We start from the raw sequence: 9,628 nt of genomic DNA, 5'->3' as shown, positions 1-9,628 counted from the left end.
CAATTGCAAACACATATATGCAGTATTCAAAATTTCATAGACTAATATGCAGTAATATCCATTGCAAACACATATATGCAGTAAATTCCATTTCAAACACATACATGCAGTAATTTAATATGCTACACTAATATGCAGAAATTTAATTTCTAACACATACATGCAGTAAATTAATATCCTACACTAATATGCAGTAATTTAACATGCTACACTAATATGCAATAATTTAGAAGTCTAACCTTTTGTTGGTGGGACATAAAGTCCAACCAAATTGATGTGCATCACCCAGATCTTCTTAAAGCAGTGTGAGGAACCATTTCCATGATTCCTTCGTCTCCGATCTTGCAACTCCATATGCCACTACATAGAATTGGTTATTCGCATCCTGTGCCACTGCTGACAGTAGTTGGCCTCCATGGTATGTCTTCAAAAATTCTCCATCTAGATGTATGAAAGGCCTACACCCAGTTTTAAAGCCTTGCTTACAACCCTCAAAGCAGATATATATTTTGTCAAAGACAGGTAGGGATTGAGAGATTGGTATCACATCAACTCTTGCAGTCGAGCCCAAATTACTCTTAATGATCTCCATGCCATAGTCCCTAAGCTTCCCATACTGTTCCTTTTCATTTCCCATAATTCTCTCTTTGGCCTCTTTCACTGCCCTGTAAACCATCTTCGGATGCAACACTAGATTAAACTCTTCTCTAAGAAATTCAATTGCCTCATTAGTTGTCATATGAGGTTGACATGCCATCCTCTTCTCCACTTTCTTGCTGACCTAGTGTTGATCAGCAACATTACTGCCCAGGTCTCTAGCACATGTATGCTCTGCCTTGTAAGTCTTTACCTAATAACATAACAATTTTTTGTTGTAGGATAGATGTGCTAGCCATGGATAGTTTTCACCCCTGCAGCCAACCCTCACCCTTTCTTTATCATTTTTTATCCACACGAGTTCCCTCCCTTCAGAAATGAACATATCTTTTACCACTTCTTTGAACCCATCAATTGTTGCAAACTTGGTTCCAATCTCGAACCTACCCTCCCCGAACCCATACTCTTCATTAAAAACTGGAAACTCATGCTTCTCTCCCTCATCCTCTGAAGACACTGGTGTGTGAAGTCCCTCTGATGCATACTCATAAATCATATCATCATCATCTGAAACCTCCTCACTCACATAGAGTCCAATTGGAGGCATATCCCTGGATTGCACAGTAGGCACAGCTTCTTCAGCATGTACAGCAGGCCTACTTCTTTGTTGATTTGCATTAGGCCCATTCCTTTTGGGCTTCGCAGCAGGCCTGGTCTTTTTGGGCTTTTCTCTTGGCCTAGTTTCTTTGGACTTGGCAGTTCCTCTGGTCTTCACAGTAGGCCCATCACCTTTGGCAGCACTACCACTTGCACTCCTTACTCCACCTCTGTTTTTAACTCCACTTGACTCTGCCCCTGTCCCTTCTTTCACACTGATATTTTTCTTTGGCAGAACCTTGTCTTTTCCTTTCAGACTTCTTTTTTTCCTCATCCTATCATCTTCCTCATCAACACTGGAACAGCCCTCATCTGAAACAGTCTCCGAGTCAGTTTGAGGAGGTTTATACATTTCATCCTCTTCACTTTCTTGCCCATCAGCTTCTATGGATGGTGATGATTGGAGCTTTCTCATGATGCTGTCCACATCAATAGGGTCATCAAACTCTTCCACCCCTGCTTCTGCCGCAGCCCCTTCTTCCACTATCTGTGGCTCATCAACGGGATGGTCGAAGTATATGTAGAATTCATCCGTGGTTAAATTCTTCATCTTATTCTCTCGAAGTTCATTGATGCCTGCATCTCCTCTCAGAATGTGCAGTCCAGCCTCAAGATCACTGCTAGTTGGGTCAAACCAATACACTGCCCTATATGATGCATACCCTAAACCCTTGAACAATGTCACCAAATCTCCAAAATTCACGAAGTCTAAGTCCATCTTCGAAAATTTTTTAACTTTTCCACCAATATACTCAAGAGTTCCACAGGGTTTTCTACCAAAACGGCCTCCGTGGTGAAAAACAGGTACCACATACATATCATCCATCTACATTATCCACAAGTACATAAATCAGAGATTAAACCCTACCTAATCAGAATTTCGAAATCAGTTAACTTCACATAGCTTTTCCTCATTCTTTTACCAAAAAAAAAAAAAAAAAACATGCAGTCACCCCATATCCTAACCCCATGCATTCTCAGTTAAACAACATACATACTCTTCATTGTCACCCTTACCTCTGTAGATGATGGTAGCTTCCTCTCCACGCAAAGCTTGCCATAACCTTCAACAACAACCACGTCGACTGACCACACCACCCCTTTCAACTGTAGGAAGTCGTTCTTTTTTTGGAGAGAGAAGGGCGTTCGTGTTCTGATAGGGTTTTCTGTAATATGTGGAGTCACTCTTGGGTGTTATGGGGATTGCGAAGCTTCAAATATGGGGGATGGTGGAAACGGCGTCGTTTTGCACTTAAGGGACGAATTTGTCCACTAATAATTCATCCAAATCCACTTCAGCAAGCGTAATGGACACGTCATTCTCTACCCCCTCCATGTCAACTGGTTCCGTTGCCGTTTTTGGCCCAAAACGGACGGAGGGGTATAATTGTCGGCCGTTTTAAAACGTGGGGGATCAAAATGTATTTTCCAATCTTAAGGGACGAAAATGTCCGCGTTTTAAAAGGTTAGGGACCTATTTGTCTTTTACTCCATAGTTTTTTAAGGTAATTTTTTGCATATAAAATATACCAAAACAAAAGATTTAAAAAAAAACAAAAACAAGAAAGAAAATAAAACTATGGCCGTTTAGGAATTGATTAAAAAAATTGTTTATTCGAATATTTTTATTTGATTAATTTTTTATAGTATAAATATTTTGATGTTAATTGCACAATATTTTGTAAAAGATAAAAGTAGAAAATATTGAATAAATAATTAGAATGTGAGAGTAAAAAATATATTGAATAAAATAGTTTAATTTAGAGAGATTTATTATTGAACTAAATAGGAATACTAAATAAATCTAACTTTATTAATTTATACACTTTTCAAAATAAATTCTTAAAAATAGGACTTATATGTTTTATTTTTGTAAAATTCATAACAATGTAAATAAGTATTCTTTAAATATTGTTATTTATTCAATTTTTTTAACATTAATTTAAAAAAATTAAAACAAACACATCCAAATTCATTTATTGTAGTCACCAAAAAAATACATTTATTGTCTTTTTTTAATTTAAAAACAAATATAAAAAAACAGAATAACCAAATTAAAATTAAAATTTTAAATTTTTTTGGTGACTGAAATAAATTAAACAAAGAAAAACAAAACAAACAAAACAAGGAACTGCCTAAATAGAGGGACAGTCCCGTTTAAGACTACTCTTAAACTCCTCCCAAGGTGAAAGAAGCTCCACATGCGAAAGTTGTAACTTCATCGCCATCTTTGCCATAGTATCTGCCACCGTGTTTGCATCTCTCATAATCAAACGAAAGTCAACCCGCCAATTTCAATGCATGATATCTCTTATTTTGAGCACCAGTGGATCAATAAACCCAAAACCATCTTGAGTAACAAGATTAAATGCTTCCACACAATCCGTCTCACAAATAACATCTCGTTGACCCACATCCCAAGCTAAGAGATATCCTCTCCAAATAGCAAACAATTCTCCTTGAAGAATACTATTACTCTCAATCATTCCCAAACACCCCCTTTGCCAGCTCCCATTACAATCTCTAATAACACAAGCAAAACCAACACTATCACCGAACCAAAATAACTAGCATCACAATTAATCTTAAAAGTACCAATGGATGGGGGATTCCAAAAACCATTTAGTGTAGAGGTAAGGGACATACGTTGTAATTCAAAGATATTCCTAAGCTCTTTTTCTGAAGTTAATGCCAGACAAATCACTTTTTCCGGAGGCCAAGTTTAATCGGGATTAAAGATGTCATTATTCCTTGCTCGCCATATCCACCAAAGTCCCGAAAAGAACTTGAACGGATGCTCTCTGCTATGATACAAGAACCAGTTCTTCAAATCCAAAGGATGACAAGAAATATCCAACCTATGCCAGACAAGCTGAGCTTTGGGACAATCCCGAATACAATGTAAAACCGATTCCTGGCTAGAAAGACATCTTGGACACTTATCCGACGACGACATCCCTCTTCTAAAGCGAAAACTTGCAGTAGGAAGAGCCTCCTTAAGACACAACCAAGCCAAAAATTTATGCTTTTCCGGAACAAGCTGGCGCCAAAGCCAAAGCCAATTCTCCCGCTCCTCCCAACCAAACAGCTGCTTACACAACCACAAGTAACCATTGCGAGAGTTATAGACTTTGGCAGCATACCCACTCCAATACCAACCCACTTCCGGACCTGCTTGTTCATCTGGATTGTAAGAAAGAATATTATCTTTCAGATTTTGAGATAAAGGAGAATAAAGAGTATCCAAATGCCACCTACCAACCGACCAAATATCCTGTATCCGGAGATTCGAATCAGAAATGTGAACATAATCGATCTCATTAGATAACCGTCCTTCTTTCCTCCAGCTAGAAAACCAAAAATTCTGGTTCAAATCTCCAATACTCCAAGCAAACCCATCCTTCAACACTTCCCAAGCCTTGCAAAGACACCTCCAAATGGGAGAGTCCTTGTTCTTAGGATAACTAAAACAGTCATATAGAGATGATCGGTATTTGGCATCCAACAATTGGACCCATAGCTTGTTTGGCTGCTGGAAGAAAGTCCAAACTAGCTTCCCAAGAAGAGCAATATTTACACAATAAGGATCTCTAATCCCTAAACCTCCATATTTTTTTGGAGTAACCAGTACCTTCCAACTAACAAGATTCAATCCTCTTCCATCAACTTGAAATTTTAAATTTAAACATTCTTAATACTAACACATCATAAATAAAATCCTAAATATTCTTTTAAATACATATTTCAACTAGTCACCTTTTCTCTGTGGTAACTAAAAAAAAACCTTTTCTCTGTAAAAACTAAAAAACCCAGAGCTCCTCTCTTCGCCGCGTTCGTCTTCCCCTACACCGCGAACCTCCTCCCGCGACGAGCTCCCCCTCCCCTGCGAAGAACTTCTCCATCTGCGATGCACAGCTACATTGGCGACCCAGCTCCCCCGCACGCCTCTTTCGTTTTGGGTCTCTTTCACCGTCGAGATTCTTCTCCGTCTAAAGTAAGTCTGCTTGCACAACTATGTATGATTGGAGGTTTTGTAAAATAAGGACTTGTTTGAGTGAGCTTTTAAAAAAAAGATCTTTTTTCGAATTATCTTTTTTTAAAAGATCTTATAGAAAAGTAAAAGTAATTTTATGTTTGGATATCTCATGTAAAAAGATTTTTTTATCAATCAATTATGTTTGGGTATAACAATATAAAAGTACTTTTTTGTTTATTTATTACATAAAAAACATCTTTTTTTAAAGAAAAAAAGATCTTTTAAAAAAAGATGTAAATTACAGCTTCTCAAAAAAGATTTTTTTTTTTTACTAGTGCTTTTACTTTTACTACTAGAAATTTGCCAAACACGTTAAAAAATAAAAAAAAGATATTTTTTCATTGAAAAAAGATCTTTTTTTAACAAAATAATGGCGCCCAAACATGCACGAAAAACATCTTTTTTTAAGAAAAAAAGATCTTTTAAAAAAAGATGTAAATTACAGCTTCTCAAAAAAGATTTTTTTATTTTATTTTACTAGTGTTTTTACTTTTACTACTAGAAATTTGTCAAACACGTTAAAAAATAAAAAAAGATCTTTTTTATTGAAAAAAATCTTTTTTTAACAAAATAATGGCGCCCAAACATGCACTACATGTAATGTGGATGTTTTAAACTCTAATTTTTACTTCTTTGTTGATTTCAGATTTAAAATATTAGTGTAATTTGGATGTGTAATGATCTAATTTTAGATGTGTTCATGTTATTCATGTTAATATTGGATGTAGTTGTGTTTTTGCTGTGCCATTTCTAATTTTTCAAAAATTAGATATGAAAGTATTATTGTTCTTGTAAGTGTTGAGAATTTATTCGTTCTTATTGATGATTTTTGTTGTCTATCAATTATTTGGTATGTAATCTTGTGATTTTAGTTGTGTAATCTTATAATTTTGGATGTGTAATCTTATAAATTTAGAATTGTAAACAAATCATATGATATAAATTTCGATGTATTGCGGGCATTTTCAACAGGTATTATGGTGCTTATTCAGCCGCTTTTTTATTGTTTTTTAAATAATTTTTTTTTAGTATATTATTCACTCTTCAAATTTATTAGATAAGTATTTTTTATTATTTTAATATTAATGATATCTTATTTATATCATTTTTTACTTTAAAATTATTATAAAATATTTTTAAAATGTTAAATTATAAAAACACACAATAAAGATATCTATATATATATATATATATATATATTATCAGAAAAAACATAGTTCAAAAAATAATGATAATAATATTAGTCTACTTCAAAAAGAGTATATATAAACCAAGATGGATGTTAGTTATTTACAAAATATAATTTTGCTTAAATGTCATGGATATTTATATTTGTCTTAATTTTTTTAAGTGGTAGGCCAAAATATGGATTTGAATCTAAAGAAGCCTTCATTTTTCCAGTGAAAAAACAAAAGAAATGAGAATGCTTATTTTTTTCGTTTTTAAATATCAAACTATAAAAATAATTAATAAATAAAATAGGAAAATATAAAAATTGTGTATCTAAAATTTTTTTTTCGTAATTCATCACACATCTTATTATCAATAATTTTTTGAATCTTGAAAAATTGTCAGTTATTGACCATAAAAATAATTATATAAACAATTCAAGATTATTCAATTAGATTGAATAATTGATTCTTTATTATAGGTATCATGCCATTGTCACGTCATTAATATAGTAATACTTAATTTATTATATATTAGTCTCATTGATATAATTAATTGATCATCTTTTCATATATTTTGTTACGGTTGGAATCTTTCTTCTTATCATTTATAGTATATATATATCACAATATATTTCAATAGTATTTTGTATATTATTTTAGCATTAAATAATGATACATCCCAACTAAGATATACCTTTACCTTTTATTGATTGTAAAAATTTTATTTTTATAATAAATATCTATGTCTATATAAATGAAAAAAAAATACAAGAAAGAGTGAGAATAAAAATGAAAAAAAAGATAACAATAATAATATAATAAAAGAGTACGAAGCAATATATATGAGATAGTAAAAATAACAATAACTCTACAATAGAAATAATAATAAGTGCATCTCTTGTTTTGGGTTATAGTGATGGGAGAAAATAAAAAAAAATAATTGGACATCAAGCTCGTATACCTCTTTTAATTTATCAGGTAACTAATGAAATAAAATATTATTATTTACAGTATAAATTAAATTAAAAAATATTTAATCCGTAACATTATAATAGGAAAAAAAAAGTTATTATGACAAAAATTAAAATTATCAATCATATAATAGCATTATTTCAATTCAACCAAAAAAAAAAGAAAATTTGAATCTAGATTTATTAGGTATTAAATAAGATAAAATAAAATATTATTTGCACTATAAATTAAATAAAAAATACCAATACTTTTAGAATGAAAAAAATTTATTTTTAAAAATAAATAAATAAATATTTTATAAAATAGCTACTATTGTACATGAGAATAATTGCACATAATTTACTGAGTATGATTCACTTCAAAGTTTTAGTATCTAAATTTAAATTTTAATATTATCTTTTATGATAGAACTTCTCCCGTACATGCGTTCATAAAGAAACCACTTCCATTGTGAACGACAACTCATATTCTCTATCTCATTTTCATTTGTATTTCGGTAATAGTTCTAAAAAAAAAAAAATCATGTGTAACCTTTCTTTAATTTTTTACTCTATTAATTTAGATACACTCCTCTCCATGGAACAATTATTATTAAAATAAAAAATAGTTATTATGACAGAAATAAAAAATAGTAAATAAAAATTAGTAGAAAAAATAGTTATTACGATAGAAATCAAAGTTGTCAATGATACAATGAGACTATTTCATTCCACAATGTCGAAAAAAATAAAAGAAAATTCGAATATAAATTTATCATATATTAAATAAAATAAAATTACATAAAACATTATTATTTACCATATAAATTAAGTAAAAATTATTAATATTTTTAAATAAATATTTTATACAGTCACCAAAAAAAAATAAATATTTTATACAACTACCATACAGAACTCACTGAATAGTAAAAAAAATTAAACATCAAATTCTCATATCCCTTTGTATATTGTTATTTTGTTATAATATGAATAATAATTTTGGAGTTATCTAAATATTTTAATATAAATTATTTAATTTTGTCAGAGTAAAAAAAATTAAGAAATAAAATTAATATTTCTTCTAAGAATGCTTATTTTTAAAATTATAAATATACAATAAAAAATTAGAATACATTAACCTAGTACAATATGAAAAATAATTCAAAATATAAAATTAACAAACTAATGATATATATATATATATAACTAAGCAATATTATCATCATTTGGTATATTATTTGGACTAATTCTAATACTTAAGTATCTAACAAACAGATTATTAATATATAAATAATATTTTTTGAATTATCTAAATCTTTTAATATAAATAATTTAATATTATCTGGACAAAAAAAATTAAGAAATAAGATTAATATTTCTTCTAAGAATGATTTTCATTAAAATTATAAATACATAATAAAAATTTAGAGTACATTACAATAGTACCATAATAAAAAAAATTCAAATATTAAATTAATAGCGTAAATTTTTTAAGTGAACAATTATCAATCAGAATACACTGTATTATAGATATATGTAACATATTATATTATAAATAATTGAAAGTTTACTAAGTATGAGTTAAAGCTTTTAAAAAATGATAATTTTATACCGACTAATGTTATAACCGTTTCATCTATTACTTGAATTTGGACTAATTACACTGTTATCATGAGTATCTAAATGTTTAAAAAGCAAATATATTATTGGTATGAGATTAATGTATTTTTAAATTCTACCAAAAATGAAATAATTTCTTATATAAATCATAGTTATTAAAAATAAAAAAATATAATAGTAATAACCAAAACATAGATCTAAACGAAAATATTATTATTTATAATTTATAAGAATTAATTTAGATATGGTACCTCAAGTAAAATATTGAAGGTAAGTAATCCTGGGTATGTGTCTATTTTTGTTTGTGATATCTTTAAGAAAAGATAAAATGTATTAAAAACAAATAAAATAAAAAAAATTTATCTGTATTCAACAATACTAGTAAGAGATGAGATGAGAAGAGAGAAACGGAAAAATTAGTGAAAATTTTTTAGAGCTGAATAACTGAGGGTAAATGGAGAAGGGTAAGTGAAGAAGTTAATTAAAAAGGATAATACTGAAAAAAATTTTGTACACCAAACTCATGTATTGGCATTATATATTGTTATAAATTTTAGATGTGTTAAAAGAGAAAGAGATTCAGTACCTGTACTTAT

The 9,628-nt window shown here is 30.0% G+C and overlaps 1 pseudogene; it reads right to left on the bottom strand.

Moving 5' to 3' along the window:
- Positions 1-295: 295 nt before the first annotated feature.
- Positions 296-1,528, bottom strand: LOC148569558 (uncharacterized; annotated as a pseudogene).
- Between the last annotated feature and the right edge of the window lie 8,100 nt (positions 1,529-9,628).

The sequence above is a fragment of the Arachis ipaensis genome, chromosome B4 (genome assembly GCF_059453495.1).
Source record: "Arachis ipaensis isolate K30076 ecotype BB chromosome B4, ASM5945349v1, whole genome shotgun sequence".
Taxonomy (NCBI): Eukaryota; Viridiplantae; Streptophyta; class Magnoliopsida; order Fabales; family Fabaceae; genus Arachis; species Arachis ipaensis.
The sequence above is the reverse complement of the archived record's forward strand: the minus strand, read 5'-3'. Positions and strand labels throughout refer to the sequence as shown.